Source organism: Callospermophilus lateralis, chromosome X, assembly GCF_048772815.1.
Source record: "Callospermophilus lateralis isolate mCalLat2 chromosome X, mCalLat2.hap1, whole genome shotgun sequence".
In the NCBI taxonomy this organism is placed as follows: Eukaryota; Metazoa; Chordata; class Mammalia; order Rodentia; family Sciuridae; genus Callospermophilus; species Callospermophilus lateralis.
Genome location: NC_135325.1, coordinates 25,112,665 through 25,125,347, shown reverse-complemented (window position 1 = coordinate 25,125,347; position 12,683 = coordinate 25,112,665).

Sequence of the window (12,683 nt, the reverse complement as noted above, 5' to 3'; positions counted from 1 at the left end):
TTTCTTATTGTGTATATATAGTCACATACATATATATTCTTGATACAAGATCTTTATTGTATATATGACATGAAAATACTTTTTTCCCAGTCTGTAGCTTGTATTTTATTCTCCAGACAGTGTCTTTTTTCCTTATTTTTATTGGTGTATTATAGTTGTACATAAAGTAAGGATTCATTGTTACATATTTGTACATGCACATAATATAACAATATAATTTTGCAAATATTATTCCCCAGTATTCCCCCTTTCTCTTCCCTTCTCCCTCCCACTGGTCAGACAGTATATATCTTTTAAGTTTTAAAAAAATATTTTTTTTTAGTTGTAGATGGACACAATACTTTTATTTATTTGTTTATTTTTATGTGGCACCAGGGATCAAACCCAGTGCCTCATGCATGCTAGGCAAGCACTCTATCACTGAGCCACAAACCCAGCCCCTAGGCAGTATATTTTGTAAAGAAAAAAAATTTAAATTTTGATCAAGTTCAATTTACCAATTTTTTTCTTTTCACGGATCAAGTTGTTGATACTATATCTATAAACTTTTTGCATAACCCAAGGTCACAAAGATTTTCTTCTCTGCATTTTGAAAGTTTTATGGCCATACACTTGGTATTCAGATCTATGATCTATTTGAGATAAGTTTCATCTAAGGTTTGTGGTTTAGATTGAGGATTTTTCCCCCAACATATTGATGTCCAATTTCCTTTTTCTTATGAGCTCTCTATGTCCTGGATCAGATCCAGTATGGGGAAGAATCCAATAATTCTTATGCATTAATATCCCTGGAATGCTTCGTAAGCTGTAAAGCTCTGCCTATGGAAGAATTATTATGTGACTTGGATCTTCATGGGAACAGGCAATAAGAAAAAAAATTAGAATTATGGTAGTGAAAGAAATCACCTATCAGCTGGCTATATTTTTCTCTCCCCATGTTTATATGTTACCCAAGGAGCTCCTGATTTACAGAAAATCTGAAAATTACTTTTCAATTAACAGATGGTAATGGGACTTTGTCTAAAAATATTGATTCAGGGGTGTTTTCTTGCTACGACACTGCTAAGTGTTTGTTCAAATGGCAGGCCCTAAGGGAAATTGTGAAATCGGTAAAGATTATCTCTATCCCTTTTCCCACTATATACTTTCAACTGAGGCATTTGAAGAAGGTAATCAGTTTCCCCATGAAGTCCAAAATTCTGAACAGAGTGTGAAATGCTGTTCATCAAATTTAAGATTGGCTTAAATCTTAAATTTGATGTAAAGAGAAGAAAGTATAATCTTTCTTCTCTTGAAATATAGACCACATTGCCATTGAAGTCATTCTGATGTTCACTTAATCTTGCAGTTCTTGGTTTTAATCTGAGCTCTGAATTTTCCAGAGCTTAGAAGGGACAAAAATCTCAAGTTTTTATGCCTAATGCCTTTTACTTTATGATCTAGTAAATTTCAGCATAAAAGATAAGAGTAAGAAATGCACAGCACAATTTATGAGATAGGAAAAGGGTAAAAATTTTATGGTTAATGATCCAACCTCATGTCAGAGGCAGATGAGATGCAAAGGGCAAGTTCTTTTTCAAGGGTACCCTTTTATTTGCTCAAGCTCCCACCCAGAATCCTAGAGCCATCTCTTCCCCCATAGGCTGATTCCAATTCCTCCCCTTGGAAGTGCAGAGGTCAAGTTGTGCATAAAGGAGATTTATTGGCAGACCAAAGACTATCAGGCATTAAGCAAACAGGGAAATCACAGATGTTCAAAGTTCACCAGTGTCTCAACCATCATCCCTGAAGCTCCCTGGGACTACTAGACACTTCCAGGCCTGAGTAGTGAAGACCTTGTGAGATCATTGGCATTGCTTCCTACTTAGTCTACAAGCACTGTGTTGGGAATAATTTCCATGACAATATTCTCCCCTCAAGTCCAGGACACATATCCTTAGATGTACTCAAAAGCCATGCTTATTGAATGCCTTCTATGCCCATTTCTACTTCTTGATGAAACATGCAATCATCTTTGTGGTTGATGCCTCTCTCCAGACCCTACTTGAGAAGTCATCTTAACTTACTCTTGATTGTTTTTTAAGCTACATGTGCTAAGCAAGTGCTCAGCCCTCACCTTCAGCTGTTGGTTAAACACAGCCTTCTTTTCTTAAGGCTGATCCATTGGAAACAACTCGGTGGCCTGTAAAGATGCAACCTATCCAGTGTCTAGAAGATACACTATGGGAATCTTTTGTCCCTAATATAAAAGAGAAAGAAGCCCTTTTAATGCAACTTAGTTGAATATTTGGAGGCCAGGTTATGAGACTGGGCACCCACCATCGCTGATTTCATCCTCCAGAATTTTTCAACTGGAGTTCAGGATCATTTCTTTTGGAAAACCAAGTAGTTCATTCCCAGGTCACCCTTGATTGTTACCCAGTGTATTGCCATTAAGGAATAAGCAAATCATTTGGGAAGCAGTGTAGGCAAGTTAATCCAAGGATTTGGGAGGGAGCAATTTATCTTAAGCAAATTAGTTTCTCTAACCCTCAGATCCCTCCTTTGTTGATTGGTGGCACTATTAGTTCCTACTTGTAGCTATGTTGTAAGGATGGAATGTGATAGTGGATTGTAGGGTACATGGCTCAGTGTTTGTCATGAGACCCAGGAAACAGGGCTGGAGGTCTGGCAATTGAAAGATGAGATGCATGGTGGGGATATTGGTCATCCTTTATTTGGAGGCTGCCATCGCCATTAGCAAGCCCCCAGCTTCAGCTTCAACCACCAGCCAGTTTCATTTTAGTCCTCATTTTGTCCCAACTAGCCTATCCCTTTTATATGCAGGCCAAACAAAGAAGGCACACTGCCAACAGGTTACATAAGGGGGCGCACGCTTACAACTTAATATTTATGACCTTAAATCTAAACACTGAATCACAATGTTAACTAACCATAAATAACTGAATCCCTGCCTTGGTACACACAAAAAATATAACATAGCCCCCCAGAAGTCTTGGCAAAGGAGACTAAATACAGCCATGTTTGTGCCTAACCCATCAGTGTTCAATAAATATTAGCTTTTGTAAATTACTACAATCAGTACATGTGGTGAGAGCCCCCACCTCTGGTCCTGTGGTTGTTTTATAATAGTCACTTTCCTAGAAATAAAAGTATTTGGGGGCCTCACTTTCTTTCATCTACTCTTTGGGGTTGTATGAAATTTCAAATCACCCTGTTGTTCTCTAAATAAAAAAATAAGAAACAAGTGCAATGGTTTTCAGTGAGTACCTATGGTGTGGTTTCTTTTTCTCTTTTCCTTTTTCCCATAAATGATGTGAAAACAAAGAACTTTGTTCTCCCTCAATACATCAACTGCCTAACATTGTAAGTTTCTAATCTTTTATTGTCCTTCTGTGACCCTGTCACGCTAAGCAACCTATCCCATTTGAGATGAAAATGAGATAAAGTAATTAATGATTGTTAAGTGCTTCAAAAATACAAAGCACTCTATAAATGCCAAGAGTGATTATTGCCTTCCAGTGTAAAGAAGTATAATAAAAATGGATCATAAAATCTCTTCACTATCATGGCCACTACTCTTTTTGCCACTTAAAATTTACAATTACAGTCTGCTTATTCAAAGCAATGAGGGCCATGAAAACAAGGCAGTCATTTTCTAAAGGAGGTTTGCCCCAATCAATTGAACACAAAATGACTCTGGAGACATCAACAATACATTTTACAAAGTCCATGTGGAAATAACACATCAAAATCACCTTTAGAAGCCAGGCATGGTGGTGCATGCCAGTAATTCCTGTGACTCTGGAGGCTGAAGCACAAGTTCAAGGCCTCACTCAGCAACTTAGTGAGGCCCTGTCTCAAAATAAAAAATAAAAAGGGATGGGGCTAGAACTCAGTGGTTGAGTGCCCCTGGGTTCAATCCTCAGTAGTAGAAAAAAATAATTTTAAGCCAAACATGCACTTAATACACCTAACCTACTGACTATCCTAGCTTAGCAACACAGCACACCACAATTGTTAGTTGTTTCCCCCTTGTGATTATGTAGCTTACTGGGAACTGGAGCTTGTTGCTGCTGGTCAGAATCATGAGAGTATCAGATTGCATAGAGCTAGCCCAGGAAAAGATCTAAATTCAAAACTGCAAGTATAGTTTCTGTTAAATGCATATCATTTTTGTACCATTATAAAGAAAACAAACAACAACAACAAAAAAGCCAAACCATTGTAAGTTAGGAACCATCTATGTATCACTACCATGTATTTGTTCTCATACTCTCTGCATCATAGCAGCAGGACACTAGACAGAGAGAATAAATAATCCAGATAACCTTGGGTTAGGAAGAGGGCAAAGGGTAAATGCATTATTGAGTTCAGAAGAAACTATTTGATCAACTTAAAGTGAAAGCTATTTGCTAGTTTCCCTACTTTAATTCCAAATTGAACTGCATTTTAAACTTGCCAGGTATAACTGTCATGTCTGGAAGCCCACCTATTTCTTTGAGTTTAAAGAATCCTGGGGACTTTAGTAGGATTCTACAAAGGGTTAAGACATGAGGAGGGATGTAAACAATTGAGTTTTTCATTGGAGGGCATGAACATATTCTTGGCCCAGGATTTAAGGTTGTTTTGGAGCCACATTATTATAGAAGTGTTTTATACTTTTGAAATGGACCACAATTTTCAAAACATTCTGAGGTATTTTCTTCTTTTTCATCCTGACTCTGCCCTTTGATTTGACAAAGTGATGTTGGCACCTGACACCATTCCTTAACTTTATTAAGAGAGTATAATTAAAAGTTATTTGTGTTCAATTATTTGCTTATCTGCTTCTTTGATTGTGCTTTCTCTTTTCATCAATACCAATTTTAGCTTCATTTAATCAAAGTGGTGAAATAATTAGATAGATAAGAGATTTAAAGTAAAAGTGATGCATCAACCTTGATAAGACCCTAAGGCCTCCTGGAATATCAACTTCCTTTATCACTGTTCTCCCTAAGATTCACCTTGATTTTTATATGCATTTTAAATTGGCAGGGGAGGAGGTTACCAAGGGAATTATTAAAATTAACAAGAAATGTCATAAGGCAAGTAAGGTAAAAAATGCTTCAGTATTTAATATTATAGGGAAATTCAATAAATATGTAGAATGTGACATATGTAGAAATATTATATTTAATAAACAACTGGGTCAAAACGATCATTTGAAACAACTCATTAGATAAAAGGTAAGAGCTTAAATTATGCATGCATTAAACTCCTAATGTTAGCCTTGTACAGGGATAAGGCGTGTGCCACTGCGTCTCGCCTCTTTTTACTCTTGATTGAGGGAAAAGGAGGGGTTTTCACTGCCCAGCATCTAAACCCCCACTTCAGTTAGTATAAAGTTTTACTCTCTCTCCACCCTTCACAAATATAACTTATTGGCACACAGTCCAGTAGATGCTCCTACCTTGGGCTTTGAATCTTGAATGACTAAAGAAAAAGATCCAGTGAAATGAAATTTACCATGTATGGGGTTGGGGAGAGCACCATTGGCTCATTAAGGGGTTCCTCTTCCTGCCCAGGATAATCTACTCTAAAACAATCTCAAATAATTAGTAAATAAAAAAGCACAAATACTCAGAAATATATTTTCAGAAAGCAAAGCCCCTAATAGATCTAGTCCACATGGATTCTGAAACTAGACAAAGACAAAATGACATCTAGTGGTTTATTTAAGGGGGCACATCAGAGGCAGGGATAAGGTTTCAAAGGCAGAGTTTTGCTTTGTGATGTCTTGTAGTCAGCAGGTTAATTGACATCTTGGCAGGTCACACCCATCTCAGGTGCTGTGTGGGCCACAGCAGAGTGGGATAGAGGTTCACATTGTCCCTGGACAATTGACCAGAGGAAATGTCCACTGGCCGTTCCCAGACACCAGATGTCTCTATCCACGAGGCTTCCATGCACAGTCACCCACATGCAACCCATGGACGGATCCTGACAACCATGCTTGTATCCACCAGTATTTCTGGCCATATCCAGTGGTTAGCAAGGTCTTGCCTTAGTGACAAGGTCCAGTAGTAGCTGTGGAATACAGCAAAGATACTGGCTACACTCCAACCTAATCTCCTATTGCCTCCCCTCTCTAGTTTCCCACCTTTACCCAAGCATTCCTCTCCAGCCTTCCTGTTAATTCTATGAGTTCCCTGATGGTTTCCCACTAAATCTTTTTTTCCTCCAAGAACCCTGATTCAGAAATTGGTATCATAAAATAAGCTGGAGGCAACTGACCTTCAGAGAAAATTGATAAAACTGGAATTGGTTGACTGACAGTAAAACTCCCCCTTAGAAACACAGCAGCGAACCAGTTTATTAAACAATTGCCTATGGTTGCCTGGAATGTCCAATGAACATCCAATTCAAAGGAGAATAGTATGAAGGGCAACAGGAGTTCAATGGCAGCTGATGAGGTGACTGCTTCTTATAATAAATAGCTTAATGGTGTAAAAAAAGTCATTTGCCTCAGCAGATCTGAGATGGTTGAAGATAAATTCAGACTTTGACTTGATCCAGTGTGTTGATGAATTACAATATCAGTAGTATTCACAGCCCTGACAGGTTTCTGAGTTGCATATTGTGGCAATATCTGGGTTAGATTGAAAGCTGGAAAATTGACATGGAAATATATGAGAGGATTTAGAGGACCCTATGAACGTTGAACCCTTAATTCTCATTGAATTTTCCTTGCCAGCTTAAGAAACCTTTCCTACCTTGCCTGATGAGACTATTCTTCCCTTGATTGAAGATGCTCTTTCACCTGAGGGAGTTACCTTGCAAGATGAAGCTGGTTCACTTCATCCTCCTCCCTCCCCCATCAATTCCCAAGATTGTCAGATGTCAGCATGACCCTGAGAAGGAGGTGGCACTAACAAAGTCAAAAGCCAAAGAAAGTCAATGAACTTCCAAATTTCTAGTTTTTGTTGGTAAAACTCTGAGAAGTGTATATGGGAATAGAATATAATGATGTTTGATCAAGGATGAGAAATGTAATTTTATATTGGTCCAATAATTCAAGAATCATTGTAGATTGAGGAGCAGCCATCTTGAATCCAAGGAGTGAATAAGGTAATGTTCCCAGTGAGCACACTGCATTTTACCTGAAAGGAGAGATGATCCAAGGCAAGGATCTATACCACTTCATGAGCAGTGGTTCATGATTTGGCCAGATAATTAGGCATATGGGAAGAACAAGATTAAAGACTGGAGACAAGAAGGTTTTTGCGGAAAATGTGGACAGACTTCTTAGCGGGTAGGAATGTTGATGTCCCTATGAGTACACACCAGAAGCTATATAGGATGGCAGCCTCTTATGTCTGTCATGTTTATTACTCAGTTAATAAATGTTGCATTTCATTTTAAGGACATAACTATCATATAAATGTTTCCTATAAAGATAGCAGCTGAAAAACTCCAATACTGTATTAGCAGAAATGCATGTTCGGTGACGTTTACACATCCATAGCCCAAAAGGTTTTAAGCATTCTACCAAGAAAATATTGACTAGAGAATTCTACTAGATGGACCTGTATATATTTTTGACTGCCCAGCATTTGAACTCCTAACTAAATTTGGGTATCATGGTCTTACATAAAGATCTAGAGACATAAAGAGGCCTTCCTGATTAGGAAATGGAGGAGGGAAGGAAATGAGAGAGAGAGAGGACAGGGAGGGAACTAGAAATTTTAAAAAGTCAGTACTCTTGTTTGATAGTCTTACTGTTGCAGATTAATAAAAACAAAGACTAATGAGGTCATTTGTTAGTAGAGACTTGTCTGTTTTTAGAAAGGACACAGCCTTGTTTCTGAACTTTTTTTTAATACCTAGAAATCTCTAATTGTGTGAGTTTCAAAAGGCAGTTTCCCAGTTCCCACCAGGAAAGCCAAAGACAGGCAATATTGCCTCTACCAGGCACTTGGAAAAGAGGGCGTGGACAGGTGAATTATCCTCAGCCAATTGAATGTTCCCACTCAGGACTTTGCTCTTGAGAGTGTGATCAAATGGTGAAGGAACAATCAATGAAATTAGAAATATGGTGAAAGCAGCAGCTACATCCAGAAGTGATGTCTGAGCTAGATTACTCCTGCTGAGTGGCCTTTCTTGATCTCTGTCTTTGCTATTACTGAGCCTCCTTCCCCTGTCATCCTCAGCCTTTGCACTGATTCTGCCACAGTTGATTGCTCCACATATTAGATATCTACCTCTGAAAGTTAATTTGTGTGGGCTACATCAATGAGCTCTCTTATTCTTCCAGCTTTTGGTTGGATTTGACTATTGGAATCCCAGCAGGAAAATGGGGAAAGGTCAAGTGAAGATTGTTTATTTATTCTCATTGTTCTCTCCCTATCTGGATATCATGGCTTGCTCTTCAATAGAAATTTACTTTTCCTTTCAAGGTGACCTGCTTTACACAACTCCTTCTCTTTCCAAATTCTAATAAACTCTCCATCCCTTTATGTCTTTGGGCCAAAGGATAGTAACACCTTCACTGCTGTTAGCCTTGGGTGTGTCCAACATTGATATTAGCACTATGCCTTGGGTTTGTGCCAACACCTTTAAAATTGGTTCCTTTTTAAAATTTTTTTAATTTGTTCTTTTTAGCTATACATGATAGTAGAGTGTATTTTGACATATCACACATACATGGAATATAACTTCCCATTCTTATGGTTGTACATGATGGGGAGTTACACTGGTCGTGCATTTATATGTGAACATAGGAAAGTTATGTCCGATTCATTCCACTGTCTTTCCTATTTCTATCCCCACTCCCTTCCCTTCATCCCCCTTTGTCTAATCCAATAAACTCCTAGAAACTGGTTCCTTTTAAATTCTGAGATTATCCTAACAAGAGGGTGTCATCTGTTAGTTGGAAACCTAGTTGATGGGCCTTCAAGTACATTCCTTTTCTAGTTAACTTTATGCCATGGAAAACCAACAGACTTAGCATTTTAAGAGGAGGATAAGGAGGGAACAAAAGTTCAGAGTTGGGATCAAAGGTGAAATTTTCAGTGAATGGTAATGGTAAATGGGCTGAATGTATCCAAGCGACCCCGTTAGGAAAAAGTGACCCATGGAAAGGCTGAGATAAAAATGGCTCAGAATACACTGAGAGAGTTTTCAAGCCTGATTCCCAGTCACAAAGGGCAATGACAAACAGCTGATGTAAAAGGGAACCTCTGTTCACAGACACAATTGCTGAACAGTTGGGCCATTCATTTTTAAGTGTCTGATAGTCATTAAGTCCTCCCTCTCTCCCTCCCGATCCTATAGTGCTTTACACAAAGTAAAATGCACACAGGTTCTTCCAGATGTCTCCTGCCCAGTTTTCTTTGCTGTGGAAGAGAAACAGCTGCGCCATGTTTAGAATGATGCAGCATGAAAAAGCTATTAATCTGGCTCCATCTAGATGCACCAAGCCTAACTGCAAGTCTGCTTCCAACTTAATTACAGGAGTGTGTACAAAGTAATGAAACTTTAAAAACAGACCATGAAACACAAATGAGGGGAATCAAAACTATGAGGCAAAGTAATATGTAAAGAGCTTGCCAAAAGACAGGAACTATAGTTTTGTTCACAGCATCTCATTTAAACTATATAATTCGGCAAATTAGAAGTTATTATCCTGATTCAACAGATGAAGAGTCAGAGGCAGAGAGCAAGAAACTGCCCAGAGTACTAGGGTAATGCCTGGATTCAAAACCTTGCTATCCCAAGCCTAGTCTGGGATGTGTGTCCCCCATGGGATATTCAAGACAATCCATCTCAGTGAAGCAAAACAAATAATGGAACTTTTAGTTATTTTTTTTAGTCTTACCATTTTAAATCTTCTATTGTTTTATGAATGTTTTACAATGCATACAACATATTAACAGTAGTATATACATATAAATATGTAAATACACATTACTGCTTTGGCTGTGTAGTATCTTTTGATCTCTGCCCTCTCATCTGAGCCTCATTCCTCAGTCTCCCCCCACCCCGAGTGTGTGCACCAGCTGATAGTCTTAAGTGCCAAATATCAACCCAGGAAAGCTGATTTGCGGGCTACATAATGAGCTCTTATGTCTTCTGACTTTGGGTTTATGAGAAGTGAAGACGTGTAATCTAAAAAATTTGAAGGGTACTGCTCAGTACTGTTTCAAGAGACAGTAGTGTAGTTTTTAAAAGCATAGATTCTAGAACCAGTTTGCCTGTGTTCAAACCTCAACCCTACTGTATTTTAGCTGAGAGACCATGGGTAACATAATCTCTGTATACCTTGGTTTTCTCTCCTGTAATATATAGAGTTAAACAGTTAATACATGGAATGCTTAGGAAATAGCTAGTGCATAATAAGAGAGATTAATCTAAGCTATAATCACCACACTACACGGCCCTTCAAAGTAGCTATCCAGGACATTGTCTCATCATACAACTATGGTCACAGTTACTGGAAAATTCTTCTTTTGGAACTGTATCCTGATTTAATTTATGAGCCATCCAAGATCATCAGATCTACTTCTTGGTAGTCATCCTGTATTTGCAACTTATTTTTGTTCTTGACAATATTTTAAATTTTCACCAATTTACGCTTCAAATTTTCTTCAAAATAACTTGGTTCCCTAAAATCTAATCAAAAGAAAATTGTTTTCTAAAAATCTTTCTTATATGCGAAGATTAAGGATTTTCCATTTCCATAGTTTTTTAACCAAAACATATCCCATGCTTTGGTGTCTCTTCCAAAAAAAGAGTCCAAGAATTTTCTCAGCAATTTGCAGCAATGCTAGGCTAGGTGACCTCCCAAAGAAAGGGACTCATCTCATTTGGATATATGAGTTATGTCTAGCAAAAAGTAATGCTCATATTAGAGCAAAAAATCACCATCTTACTAGAGCATGGTGTAACGGAGGGGGTCCAGTGTGGAATAAAACTAGGTTTAAATCCTGGTTCAATATTCGCTAACAGAATCACTTAAAAATCACTAGCATATGTAAAGTGATTTAATTATTCTTTGCTGTTCAGATTTAGTGTGGGAGATAAGCTCAGTGAGGTAGAGAGCCATATAATGCAGTCATGTAGGCTATGGTTGGGACTTTGGCTTTCAGACTTTGGTTTTCATTTTGAATGAACACAGTAGCCACTGGAAGGTATTTCTGAGTTTAATTTTTTAATAAAATAGCATAATATAATATACATCATTTTGTGATTTTATTTTTCTCTCATAATTATGTTTTCATGAATTCTTCACTTTCATACATGTAGAACTGGTTCGTTAGTTTTAACTGCTACATAATATCCTGCTATATAAATAAACAGTGTGTCCACTCCTTTACTGATGGACATTTAGGTTAAATGTTAGTCAGCTCTCCATTACTGTAACAAAAATATCTGAAATAAGCAACTTATAGGGAGGAAAGTTTTATTTTGACTCAAAATTTCATAGATTCAGTTGGTTGGCCCCACTGCTTGAGGCAAGGTAGTACATTGTGGAAGGAGGTGTGACAGAGGAAACTTCTCACCTCATGGCAGACAGGAAGCAAAGGAAATGAGAAGGGACCATGGTCTCAATATCTACTACAAGAACATGTCCCCAATGACCTAACTTCCTTCAGTAGGCCCTACCTACTAAAGGTGCCACCATCTCCCATTATTGTGGTAGATTAGCAAACAAACCTTTAACACATTTCCCTCTTTTGGAGGAAACTGATGCAAATCATATCCATTTTTTTCCTAGGTTACTGCTGTAATGAGAATCCTCATGTATGCCTCTTTGGCACAGGTTACCTTTTCAATTTGATTAGTATTAGCAAATTAATTTCTAATGTGATTGCAGTAGTCTTCCTGTGAAGATATATCCTGCATAAACACTCAAAACTAAAGTTATTGATATTATCACATTTAATGCCAATATTACAAGTATAATATGTTATCTAATTATTACTTATTTTACATTTCCCTTATGTCCAGTAGGGTTGAATAGCTTTTGGTAAATATATTGGCCATTTGGATTTTTACCTCTATGAAGGCAATATCCTTTGCCCATTTTTTATCTTTATTTTTGTTTATTTTTATGTGGTACTAAGGATTGAACCCAGTGCCTCACATGTGGAAGGCATGCACTCTGCCACTGAGCCACAACCCCAGCCCCTCCTTTGCCCATTTTTTCTCATCTTTTGCCTTTTCCTTATTGATTTATTGGTGTCCTATACATATTCTTAATACTAGCCTCTTTGTCCATTAAAAAGGATACTGACCATAAAGGGAGAACCTACAATCACATATATCAGTCTTTTCCTTTCTGGCTTCTATAGACTAGTTTTGATACCTTTCCACAGTTTAAGTTCTTGTTACCTACTATTGTTTGGATATGAGGTATCTACCAGAAGCTCCTGTGTTAATGCAGAAATGTCTGGGGTGAAATGATTAGATTAGGAGTGCTATAACCGAGACAGTAGATAAATCAGATTTTATGGATTAATAATTTGAATGAACTAACTGGGTGGTAACTGTAGACAGGTAGGTGTAAATGGAAAAAGTGGGTCGTTCCTGGCTCCTTGTGCTCCCTATTCTGTTATGAGTTGAACTACTTTCCTCTGCCATGCTCTTCTAGAAAGATCTTATGCTTTATCTCGGGCTCAGGGCAATGGAGTTGGCAGACC